Here is a 13,013-nt window from a genome sequence, read left to right as displayed (position 1 = left end):
TACATTTGGCAAGGACATGGGTGTCTTCCAGGCTGGGGAGGAAGTTTGAATGTACATCACTGGGGGTAGGGAGATCTGCAGGAGTTCTGGCAACAAAGTCTGGGCTCTTAAGCATAGCTTGCACTTGAGTCCTGCGGGGGAGTAGGTGGGGGGGGGGGGGGGAATAAAGGCCCAAATTGGGCAAAAGAGGAAAGGTGAAGGGGAGCCACCCTCAAGTACAAAACACTAAAAAGAAATGAAAGAAAAATACTAAAGAAAAGAAGACTAGTCAAGAGACACAGCAATCAGCTAACTGACACCGTCTCAACCTGCAGGATATTAAGAAGGAACTTGAGTGGTGGCATGTCCATCCCCTCCCTGTCCCAGAGCATGAGGATATCTAGAGCACAGACCCACAAACACTGCAGATAAAAATCTCTAAACAAGAGCGCATTGGTGGGTACACATCCTGGTGCAGAGCACCAAGGGATACTCCTTGAAGACAAAGTTATTAAAATGTAACCACCTTTCAGCCAGTGTCACACTGCTTAATGAACCTCAACAAAAAGATAAAAATCTACCCTTCAAAAGGAAATGCTAATGGGCTCAACTTCATGGGAGGTATTCAGAACAGTTATAATTACTGCCATTAAGTGTTTCAGATCAGCAAAACTTTCAAAAAAAATACTTCTGCTTTTCAGTTGCACTGATAGAACCTCCATGTATGTAAAACAAGTAAACTTAATATGCTGCAAACCCTTTTCTCCTTTCTGTTTGGAGAAGAAGAAATTAAAGAAATATCTGCTTAAAACTTTAAATCTTACATACACAGCTAGAGCTTTAGAAAAATGGCATGTCAGAAATAAAAGATTCTCCCTACCAAACACTTTGGGCAGCTCCAGCTCTCTAAATTTAAACTAATAAAATTAGAGGATAAAGAAATGTCTATACAAAACAGAGGGAAAACAAACTTTTACATACAAGATTCAGTGATTTTAAATCATTATGGCATATGGGATCAGAGAATGCTTGTGGGGCACCAAAGAAGATACTAGGTACCACACACATGCTCCTGGGGCAATAACCTAGACTGAAGAAAAGGAATAGTTAAATCACAGCATGGCTTTCCAGAACAGGTTTTCTGATTCCCCTCTAGGGCTGTCACCCTGAGTTCAGGGCAACTGGGAAATGTCCTGCCAATCCAGAGGTAGTCAGGGGTAGCTAAATCTAACTTAAGCTTAGTGTCTTAAAATTAATTCTACTCAAAATTGGCACCTTCTCACTCTAAAGATTTACACCACGTATACTATCTATTCACATTTGTGGATATCAGTAAGTAAAAAAAATCTAGAGATTGCTTACATATGTAAAGATCTATTTCTATTTTTTTCCTTCAGGTTTCACAAAAACATTTCTGCTGATCTTATATTCTATCAAGAAATAAGATCTTGGGCCAAAATTGATCACTGAATTTTAGGTCCCTTATTTGAGAAGTACAACCTGAATGCTAAATTTCTAGGCTACATTTTAGCAAAACTAAGATTTCATTCAAACCACTGCTGTGAGCCTGCAAATTTAATTTCAACTTCAAAAAGGGGAATGTGTGAATTTCCTTAAGACATGTTAGGATCGCCTCTCCTGAAGACTAGACCTTCCTTCTGCCAACTCAGAGGTACATCTATGCTGCAGTAAAATACCTACCACTCTGCTGGGTCAGGTGAATGAGCCTGCAGGACTTAGACTTGTCACGGGGTCGCAAAGCCTGGGCTCTCGCCAGAGCCTGAAAGTCTACACAGTAATTTTACAGCCCAGCAACCTGAGCCCTGCAAAACCAAGTTGGCGGACCTAGGCCAGCCGCAGGCATTTTACTGCAGTACAGACATACCCTACAAAGTCTTAAATTACTGATACACTGTCAATTTTGTCATCTAAACAAAGCTTTTTGTCCATTACTGCAATTACATATCCTTTAATTCCTTGCATTTCCTGTAATGATAAAAACAAGAATAAACACTTCAAATGGTATAATTTTATAGTGACTTCAGTGTCTTCTAGATTGACATGAGAATTTCCTAATCTCTAGTTTTCATGTTTCCATTCAAAAGGAATGAAAGATCACCTCTATGCTGTCTTTTAAAGCTATTCCTTCAGAAATTTTCCAAACAGTAAACGGTGTGTTGGATTGACATTTAAAAAATGACAAAAATTTGGATGAAAATATCTCCCTACTCATAAAATAATGAAACGCAGAGTTAAGCATTAAGTTGCGCTAAGTTTTGTAAACCAACTTACAGGAGTTTTAACATATCAGAAAAAATATAAATACAATCTATTCTCCTCCCTACAATGTTGCTTTAATGCAAGAAAGTGAACAATAAGAACTTTCCGGACAACAGGAAGAGAGAGGACTACAACTTATTCTCATGCAATCCTTTAATCATGACTTTAAAAAAAAAAAAAAAAAACACCTAGGGGGCGTTTGCTCGCTACGCTCACCAACCCCCCTCCCACTGGCTGCTTTTGCAGCCAGAGAGCCTGTTAATCTTGCACTGAGCCCAGCTGCACTCTCCATGGCACCCAAGTCACTTGTATCCTTCTTCTCCCCCCCTCCCTCCCCACATCCCTGGATGGGCCCCTGTATCCAAATGCTCTTGGCCCATCGCACCCGCTCGTGCTCTTCAATCAGACAACACACACACACACACACACTTCCTGCTCCTGCCCCATCAGCCAATAAAATAGTTTATGGGCAGAGTTCAGAGCCTCTTCTAGCAGCAGGCACAGGGCTACAGAGAAGTGACCTATCAGGAAGAGTTATGCTCTGGCGGCTTGTGGGCCTCATGTATAAATGAAAACCAAACACATTCAGTAAAATGGGGCCCAATTCCAAACGAATCCCCTTCATTCCCGGTGCTTCTGTCTCACTAGCAAGGGGCAGGTGCTAGTTTACAAGCAGCCAGGTAGGGAGAGAATTCCCCGTTCTCAGTTACTGCCCATCTTTGCAGGGCAGCAGAGCTCCGGATGTGCCCTTCTAGCTGGCAAGCGAGCTTCCACTGTGGAAGCTGGGACACGCTCCATGCAGACAGGGCACGATGGGGAGATGTGGAACCATGGGGGAGTCCCCAGCTTTACACACCTGTGCCCTAATGAGAACCAGATTTGGGTCACAAAGAAAGAGCCTGATGGGGAATCTCAGCTGCTAGTCCTTATCCTGGAGCTCCATGGTGCACTGCCCAACCCCTTCCTTGCATCCCTACCCCTGCTTCCATCCTCCATTCCCACACTCCCATCTCCCTACCTCCACTCCTACACCCACCATTCTCCCTAATCCCTCCTCCTTTCCACCCCACTGCCCATCCCCTTCCATCCATCCCTATCCCCACCTCCCTTCCTACACCCACCCATCCTTTCCTTGCCCACCCCCCACCTCCATTCCTATACCCCCCTCACTTTGACTAGCCCCCCCTTACTGCACCACCCATCCCCACATACACCTTCCCCCTCCTTCCTCTTTCCCTATGCACATTCTAACCCCCCCTCACAAATGGGCAACCTAACCAGCCAAGAAATGGCACCAGACCTGTACACAGGAATATCTGTGGGGGCGGGGGCTTTTTTTGTAAGTGCGGACCACTTTTTTAAAAAAAAATATAAAAGAGTTCAAAATAGTCATGTGATGAGTGTGCATAAGAGAGGTTAATGAAAAATTTAAGCAATGAAATCAAAGAAAGTAGTCTGATTTTGTAACTCAAGCAGACCCTGGCCTCTACATGTAAGGGTAGGGCTGAGAAGGAAGGCTACTCCAGGTGCTGAGACAGCAGGATTTGGACAGCTGCCTGCAGAGAAGGGGCAGTAAAGGTGGCATTGCTGGGGTTCTGTGACTCATAAAAGGGGAATGTCTGTGGGCAGAGGAAATGGAAAGGGAGGCAGAGGAGGATGGAAGGAGGGGTAGAGAGCAGGGATGCCTTTGGGATGCCAGGTTGAGAAGCGGGGATGGAGTCTGAGGGAGCAGGAGAGGTGCTGAGGACACAGAGAATGGAAAGTGGGCTGGGGTGCACACAGGGGTGGGGGGGTCAGTGCCACCATGCAGAGGCAGGTACTCCCTTCCCAGCTACCCTGCAACTGCTTGGCCATGTTGGAAGCCGCTCCGAATGCTGCTGGGCCACCCCTTTGACACGCCTCAGCGGTTGCTCGGCTGTGGCGGCAGGTTCCACTGATGCAGCCACTACGGACACAGTGGAGGATGGGGTGACAGGCGGCCAGAGATGCAAGGAACCTCGCTCTGCGCTGCACCTGAGCTTGCTGGCTCAGCAGCTCGTGAGCACCAAGAACGACAGCAGTGTTGCCCTGGAGCAAGTCCTGGTGGAGCCAACAGTGCAGCTTAGACCCAGGAGAGGGAAAGGGCCGAGCAGAGCTGACTCCCCCCTCACGCTAACTTAGAATCATAGAATCATAGAATAATAGGACTGGAAGGGACCTCGAGAGGTCATCGAGTCCAGCCCCCCGCCCTCAAGGCAGGATCAAGCTCCGTCTACACCATCCCTGACAGATGTCTATCTAACCTGTTCTTAAATATCTCCAGAGAGGGAGATTCCACCACCTCCCTTGGCAATTTATTCCAATATTTGACCACCCTGACAGTTAGGAATTTTTTCCTAATGTCCAATCTAAACCTCCCCTGCTGCACTTTAAGCCCATTACTCCTTGTCCTGTCCTCAGAAACCAAGAGGAACAAATTTTCGCCTTCCTCCTTGTGACACCCTTTTAGATATTTGAAAACCGCTATCATGTCCCCCCTTAATCTTCTTTTTTCCAAACTAAACAAGCCCAGTTCATGAAGCCTGGCTTCATAGGTTATGTTTTCTAGACCTTTAATCATTCTTGTCGCTCTTCTCTGTACCCTTTCCAATTTCTCCACATCTTTCTTGAAATGTGGCGCCCAGAACTGGACACAGTACTCCAGCTGAGGCCTAACTAAGTGCAGAGTAGAGCGGCAGAATGACTTCACGAGTTTTGCTTACAACACACCTGTTGATACAACCTAGAATCATATTTGCTTTTTTTGCAACAGCATCACACTGTTGACTCATATTCAACTTGTGGTCCACTATGACCCCTAGATCCCTTTCCGCCATGCTCCTTCCTAGAGAGTCGCTTCCCATCTTGTATGTATGGAACTGATTGTTCCTTCCTAAGTGGAGCACTTTGCATTTCTCTTTATTAAACCTCATCCTGTTTACCTCTGACCATTTCTCTAACTTGCTAAGGTCATTTTGAATTATGTCCCTATCCTCCAAAGAAGTTGCAACCCCACCCAGTTTGGTATCATCTGCAAACTTAATAAGAGTACTCTCTATCCCAATATCTACATCATTGATGAAGATATTGAATAGTACGGGTCCCAAAACAGACCCTTGAGGAACTCCACTTGTTATCCCTTTCCAGCAGGATTTAGAACCGTTAACAACAACTCTCTGACTACGGTTATCCAGCCAATTATGCACCCACCTTATCGTGGCCCTATCTAAGTTATATTTGCCTAGTTTATCAATAAGAATATCATGCGAGACCGTATCAAATGCCTTACTAAAGTCTAGGTATATGACATCCACCGCTTCTCCCTTATCCACAAGGCTCGTTATCTTATCAAAGAAAGCTATCAGATTAGTGGGAGACAATAGTGCTGGAGCTGGGACTTGGGAGACAATAGTGCTGGAGCTGGGACTCCTCCAGCCCAGACCGTGAGCCAAGTGCCCATGCACCTGAGCACACGCCCTGGGATGCCAGGCAAAGGGGACATAGGCTGCTCAGGTCAGGTCCCTGAACAATATTCGGGGCAGGGAGCCTATGTGAGGTCGGAGCCTTTAGACACAGCTGATCTGATGACATCACGCTGTCATTCTGTAGGAATTTTGTGAGAGAGGGAGAGAGAGAAAATGAATGAATCTTGGGAAACAGGAGCCTTTCAACTGTACGCTTTAACAAACTATACAATGTCCATCTAAATTTAAGAAGAGCTACAAGAGAAAGGCAGATAAATCATTCTATTTTGAAAAGTGAGAGAAAAAGGAATACTTAATCTGAAATTCTGAAAAGAAAATATGAGGAGTTAATTAAGGTATCTTCAACACTGAACTCCATGAAAGCATTTACATTTTCAATCTAGAAAATGCAATGGTTGAACATGTGTGTTTTTTCAACCATGGAAAAATGTCTACTGCTTTAGTAGCTACCATGCTCTATTTATGTCTGCTTAAATTAATGTATTAAAGTTCAAATGTGTAAAGATTATCTACTGGACTGAAGTATGTCAGCTTACATACAACAAAAAAATACTTTTCAGGGGGCTTGAGACACATCAAAAGAAACTTCAAGGCATTTATCAGCTATACAGAACACTACTGAGAGTGTACACCTGACAAATTAGTAGCATGTGGTGCTTTAGTACTAGCTGTGTTTGCACAAATTGCTTACAGGAGGAGGGGGAGGAAGACAGCTTGCTGCTGTACGTGTTATGCGCAATAGCCGATAGGTGCTGGCTATGCTGCACGTGACTGTCTACTGATTCATTCAGACAAGATAGCAACTATAGTCCTGACTGTCATGTTTGCAAAGTAGAAAAAAAACTAACTCAGATTCTATCTGACATCTAAGCAAGTATTGGGCCCATGGGGACATATTTGTTACTACTAATGACTTACCACAGAAATAGTGTTTCATTTACTACAAAAACGGCTGAACAGTAAAATCACAAATAATTTAAAATCATCTTTAGAAAAAGAAATTAGCCCTAGACAAGAAGTTACTATTTAATTTAACAAACCAAGCTTGGTAATGCCTGTGCCAGTTTTTTGTTTTGTTTTTTGCAATCTGAGTAGCTGTTTCCAGAAGAGCAGTGTAGTGTAGATATAGCCAGGGAGAGAGCTAAAATCAAGACCAGCTGATCTTGGACATCTGTAGTACTTTAGTGTAAGAATGGAGAGCTGAACATCAAACAACATAGCAAGCAGTGCTGTGAAAAAATAAACCGCCCAATAAACCACCCAAAAAACCAACAATCTGTTCTACTCGGTGTAGAAGAGTTCCATATTTTAAGATGAGCTAGACCAAACCTGGAAGACATGCCATCCTCTGTACCCATCTCAATGTACTCCTATTTCATAGTATGGAAGAACGTCACAACTTAGTCGTAAGAACAAAAATAGTAACAAGAACCAAACAAATCACAGGACATGAGGAATAGGACCCAAAAGGTGTCTCATGATCTTTGAGGAAAAAACAGATTCCAACATGGCCTATGGGCTTAGGCAGATGGAAGCAGGCATGCAGCTTTTTTCTTAAAATTTCTCCAGGTGAGCTGATTTTTCCAGCTTAGATTCTTATAAATGTCACTACCAGTGGTGTGTGTAAAAGGACAACTTACAGCATAATAAGAGCAGAAGTGTCCCCTATCTTTCTGCTGCGGGGGTGTATGCAGCAGCTGTCAAGCCCATCTCCAACATTACCAGTTCAGTTGTGCTTTCATTCCCAAGTTTTGGCATTTCTTGGAATACTCACCCTTCAGCTGCATGACCTAAGCAGGATGGAATTGCCCAATTCATCATGTAGAACAGCCACATTCAAAATGTCAGATTAATGGTAAGACATGGAAGGGAACAGTTAAAAAGCAATATTTTAATTTGTTGCAAAAATTGCATAGGAAGCACAAAGGCTAAAGCTTTTACAGTGAATCTACACTGAATCATACATTAGAGCCAGTTATCTAAGTAGGTTTCTAAACCTGCAACCACATACCATCTACTTGAGATAGGAAAAATAGAAAACTAAGCAAATTCATTTTATGTACTTACTACCTTTTCAGAAATCTGAAGGCATTTAGGAATCAAACTGACATGCAACTAAAACAAATTATATATAGTAGGGAGCAAAAAAACCCTCTCTTCCTGGGCAACAGGAGCCAGCTACTGTGGCAGTTCAGAAAAAGGACAGGGAGTCTCCAAAAGTTCTTATTTCTTTTCTTGCTTAATGACTGGATGTTTGCTGGATGCCACAATGTCAAAAATAAGGGATAGAACAAGAACAGAAACTAGGCTGGGGAAAATGGTACACAATCAGGTACCATTCATTCCAAAAAACTATATAAGATAAGGAAGAAGAATGGAATGCAAGAACGGGAGACTTAAATTTGTGTTGCCATATGGTCTTTGCTTAATCATTAGGTTTATGAAATTCTTCAATCTTGTGCGGAGATTCTTCAAAGTACTTGTGCAGAGATTCTCCCAGACAGAGAAAACAATGGGAGGGAGAATCTGGAAAAAAAATCCTGAGGGAGAGAGTCCTCAGAAATCTCTGCCTTAAGCATGGAAGAAGCAGCACATAGAAGGGTGCTGACAAATTGCACTTGGGGGTGGTGAAATAAACAGAATTAAAAGTAACTTCTAGCAGACCCAAAATACTTGGAAAAGATCAAAGCCTTGTATATGCTAGAACGTTCTACTAGCCTTGTATGGACACCCCCCCGTCCCATATTGTACAGTTATCTCTGTGTAAAAGGTGCTATTGCCATAGGTTCAACCTCTCTAGTTCAGCACGCTCTGGTCCAGCAATATCCGTGGTCCAGCATGCTTTTTGTTAGCCGGATGTCCACTTATCATGGGTGTGGCCAAATGTCCTGCAGTCCCTTAAAGTTTGTTTACAGCCACCACTCCTGGCTCTCCATGTTTAGCTCTAATTTACCCCTAAATGTCTTTTAAGAGCCCAGTAAGCAGTGGAAATATTGGTAATACTACCAGACAATATCTACCTCCCGTGGTTCAGCAAATTCTCTGGTTCAACACTGGTCAGGTCCCGAGGGCACCAGACTAGAGAGGTTAAACCTGTATATGTATTTCTGTAGAGGGAAGGGAATAAGTATACTGGTATAACTGTGTTTACACTAGAGCTTTTACCAGTATAACTATTTTGATAAAATCCCATCCCTATCCAACATAAGCTTCAGGGGGTAACCAACTTAGTCTGGTAGCACTTTAAAAACTATTTGTTGTTTTTTAAGTCTATCCAATATGGTTATACCAGTAACATTTTCAAGTATAGACCTAAGCCTAAAAAACAGTGCAGAGTAGCCGATTCCTGTGCTGAAGAATTACAGGTTAATACTAACTTCACTAGTCCATTCTCAATTTCCATAATCAGTCTAGTAATGTTTGCCTACAGCTTTTCTAATTTAGGCAGCACACTGACAAATTGTAAACAGCTTCAGCCACTAGTTTCTCTAGCTGTGCATAGGCCAATGTCAGTCTGCCTGCCTTGCCACTCTTCTGTTCCCTGAAAACTTCACCTTTGCATACACCAATATGATAATTGCTGTGTCAGTTACTGAACAGACTTGGCTTGTTAAAAATCTTTCAAAAGCACATACTATCATTGTCCTGCACCTGCTGAATGTATACCAAAACCTGACTCTGCACCCCTGGGGCTGTGTAATTAGGAAAAGATCCCATTAACCATAGCTAAAGTGGGGATACAAGTTCATCTAAAAACATGGAAATGAGAAACGTCCATGTCAATATAATTCAATGGGGCTGGACTTTTCTGTGCTTGGGAAGTGTAGTTTTTGAAAATTCTAGCATAATGCACTTTGGCTGATTATTCTATACATACACACACATCCATGAATTCTCTGATTATTCACTAAGGAATCACATCAGAACTGATCAGTGTCCTTGTTAGCACACTACAGAGCTTGTTTCAGGGCCAGAGAGAAAAAGAGGAGACAGAATAGGCAAAAGGGTTCCATTTAGGGATGGAAAATCCCGGTTAGAAGGTTAAACAAAATGTTTAACTGGTTAACCACAGCAGAGGGCTGGAGCAGCTTTCCGTCCACAGCAGGGAAGCGGGCAGAGAGCTGTTTCAGCCCCAGTGCAGGCTGCTCTGGCCACACTGTGCTGAATCCACTGCACCTGCTATGGGCTGCTCTGGCCAAACCAGGCCCAGCTGGAGCAGCCCCCTGCTGGTTAACCAGTTACCCTGGTAAGCATTCCAGTAAAGGGCATGCTTGCCAGGTATCAGGTGAATGCTTTACATCCCTAGTTCCATTAATGTCTCCCCATAAGGGCGAGGAACTCCAACTCACTAAAATCCCATGGATCTCCAGCACATTAGCCATTATGAACTTGCCAATGCAATACAATGCATTATCTTGTAGAGACTCCACTGAACTGGTACCCAACTGTCCAATAACTGTTTGGGGTAGACAGGTTCCTCAGGGTCACTGATATTGCCTTTGATGGTGAGGAGACCCCATTTCTTTGTGATCTGCTGTTTGCGTGGGGGGGAGAATGAAAAGTGAAGAAGGTAGTCTCCTCACAGGAAGTTGGGAGGAGGGGATTCCCATTCACTAGCTTAGCCAGAGGCTAATGTGCATGTGCCTTCTTGGGAAGTAGTTCCTCCCTGTCCATGCCTGCTGGGGGTTGTGGGAGGGTGAAAGGAACCTGTAATCAATCTGAGGGATTTTTGTGGGTCCCGGGAGTAGGGGAACAAGGAGTGGGGCACAACCTGCCCATCCCCTGCTGGGGCTGCTGGCCTGCAACATGTCAGATAGAACAGTGCTCACAGGCCGGGGAGCAGCAGGGCATGCTGCTCAAAATGTTCTTCACTGACATCATACCTGCTTAGAACATTAGATATCCGTAGATTCTATTGGATTCCTCCCTTGTGATCTCAACTGAATTCTGAGGCAGACAAACCTTATTCTAAAAATTCCATCTAAGCTGCACAGAAGATTACCAAGGGCCACAGAAGTGCTCTGGGCTGCACCAGAGAAAGGCACTAATCCCCCAGGCCCAGCCTCAGGGCTGCTGGAAGAAAAGAGGTTTGGGGGAAGCCTGCACCTAAAACCTTCGTCCCCAGTCCCATCCCAGAAGCCCATCCCCTTAGCCAGACCCTTTACCCTCCCTGCCCTGAGCCACCTTCCACATTCTGAACCCACCCTCACCACACTTAAAATTAATTATGCACATAATGGAAAAATTAAAGGGAACATTGATCTTACTGTGTTTGTAAAACCCCATGCAAGTTTACAGTGTCAAATTAATAATCATCATGAAACAGTTACAATTTAGAGATATCACTGCGGGGCAAGGGAAGGAGAAACACTGTCACAGAAGACTAGTTTCTGCTGGTGAGACAGATATCAAGCCAAAGCAGAGACCTTTATTTTCTAACAAGACACATCAATCTTACAAGATTACAATTACTTTCTAGTTTAACAGACCAAATGATCGATGTAGGTTTAATCACTGTATGATAGACGCTAATGCAGTAATGTAACTATTGTTCACTGTACCATTACTAAATAGCTGCATTCTGATTAACATGAACAGCCCTGTCATGAGAATATAGTTTTAAACCCTATTGTTCTTTTATGGTTAAGAAGTGTTTAGGTGAAGGTTTTCCCCTTTTTTCATAATACATAGACCAACCTACTGACTGCCATACACACGTTTTAGCATATCACATCAATTTTTTTAAAGACATTATTAGTGATGTCTATGTAAGGTACCTAGGTATCTATGAGATATCTGTCTTCCTGAGACCTTTTCCCAGAAGTCTCTCTCCCAACTAGGGCAAGATCAGGGTGGTGAGTCAGAGATAAGACAGCAACAAATTAAAGAGGATAGACCCTTGGAAAGAACTAAGGAAACCTATGCTTTCAAGCCTGGAAGTTTATAACAAATTTTTCACTCATTGTAAACTAAATCCTATTCCAAACTTTAATAGTGTGAATTGCATTTGCAAATACACCAAAGTACTTTCAACATGCATATACATTTATGACTAATTTAAAAAAGATATATAATGATGTCCAGGTTTAGCTTCCAACACTGCCTCACATGTGCTGACAAACATATATACTAAGCCACCCTCTTGGAAACTGTTGCTCCCTAGAAGGGCATATGTACTTGGATCTTCTGATGTAAAAAGCATAGTTTCTAACTGGTTTTCCATCAGCGAAGCTAAGAAGCTATGAAGATTCTCTCTAAATCAAGGCTGGTCTTGGAAGTAAGAGGTCTTAGGCAAGAAGGCCTTGTCTCACAGGAAACTGTTATATTAGTACAAAACAGGTAGTCCACGTCAATTTTACAAACCACAGTTAATAGTTCCACAATTTCCCATTGGAGTTCTTTCAGAACTCTTGGGTAAATGCTATCTGGTCCTGGTAACTTGTTTCTGTTTATTTACCAATTTGCTCAAAAGCCTCCTCTAATGATACCTCAATCTGGGACAATTCCACAGATTCATCTCCTAAAAAGAATGGCTCAGGTTTGGGAATGTCCTTAACATCCTCATCTGTAAAGACGGATGAAAAGAATTCATTTCATTTCTCTGCAATGACTATTATCCTTTTAGGGCTCCGTTAGCAGCTTGCCTGTCCAAGGTGTGTGATTGATGAGTAGAGTGACCATCCATCTCGTTTTTCCCGGGACTGTCCCTTATTTCAGCTCTCTTCCAGGCATCCCGACTTTTTTCTTAAAAGGAGCAAATTGTCCCGTATTTGAATGCCCCCTCCTCGTCCTTGAGCTCCCCAGTCAGCACAGCCACAGCAGCCTTCTGTTTGTAGCAGGCCGTGGCAGACCAGCATGTAGCGTCTGGAGTCAGGCAGGGAGAGATAGAAATGAGATAGCTGGAGACTGGTAGCCAGTATATATACACACCACGAAGAATTGGGTGTATGGAGTATGTGTCACCCCCTCCCTCTGTGCACCCTAAATAAGCGAGGTCTGCTAGCACTTACAGAATATAGGGCTGAAGCCCTGACTGCCAGCGCCCCTACAGGGCTAAAGCTCCTTTCCCTGACGCCCCCCGCCATGGGGCTGAAAAACCTTTTCCTGGCTCCCCAACACTAGCTGCAATCCCCATCCTCTCCTCTTTCTCCCCCACCACAGTAGCCCTGTTTCCCAGCAGCCCCTGCTGCTGGGCTGAAGCCTCTTGCCGCCGTGGTGCAGCATGCCGCTGCAGAGCTGCAGCTCTGTTTC

General features: G+C 43.7%; 1 protein-coding gene across 3 annotated transcripts in view; it reads right to left on the bottom strand.

Moving 5' to 3' along the window:
• Positions 1 to 13,013, bottom strand: part of USP22 (ubiquitin specific peptidase 22) — a 205,806-nt gene that overhangs the window by 152,146 nt on the left and 40,647 nt on the right. The window lies entirely within an intron of this gene.

The sequence above is a fragment of the Pelodiscus sinensis genome, chromosome 15 (assembly GCF_052426305.1).
Source record: "Pelodiscus sinensis isolate ZL-2025 chromosome 15, ASM5242630v1, whole genome shotgun sequence".
In the NCBI taxonomy this organism is placed as follows: Eukaryota; Metazoa; Chordata; order Testudines; family Trionychidae; genus Pelodiscus; species Pelodiscus sinensis.
Note: the sequence above shows the minus strand (reverse complement) of the source record. Positions and strands in the feature narration are given on the sequence as shown.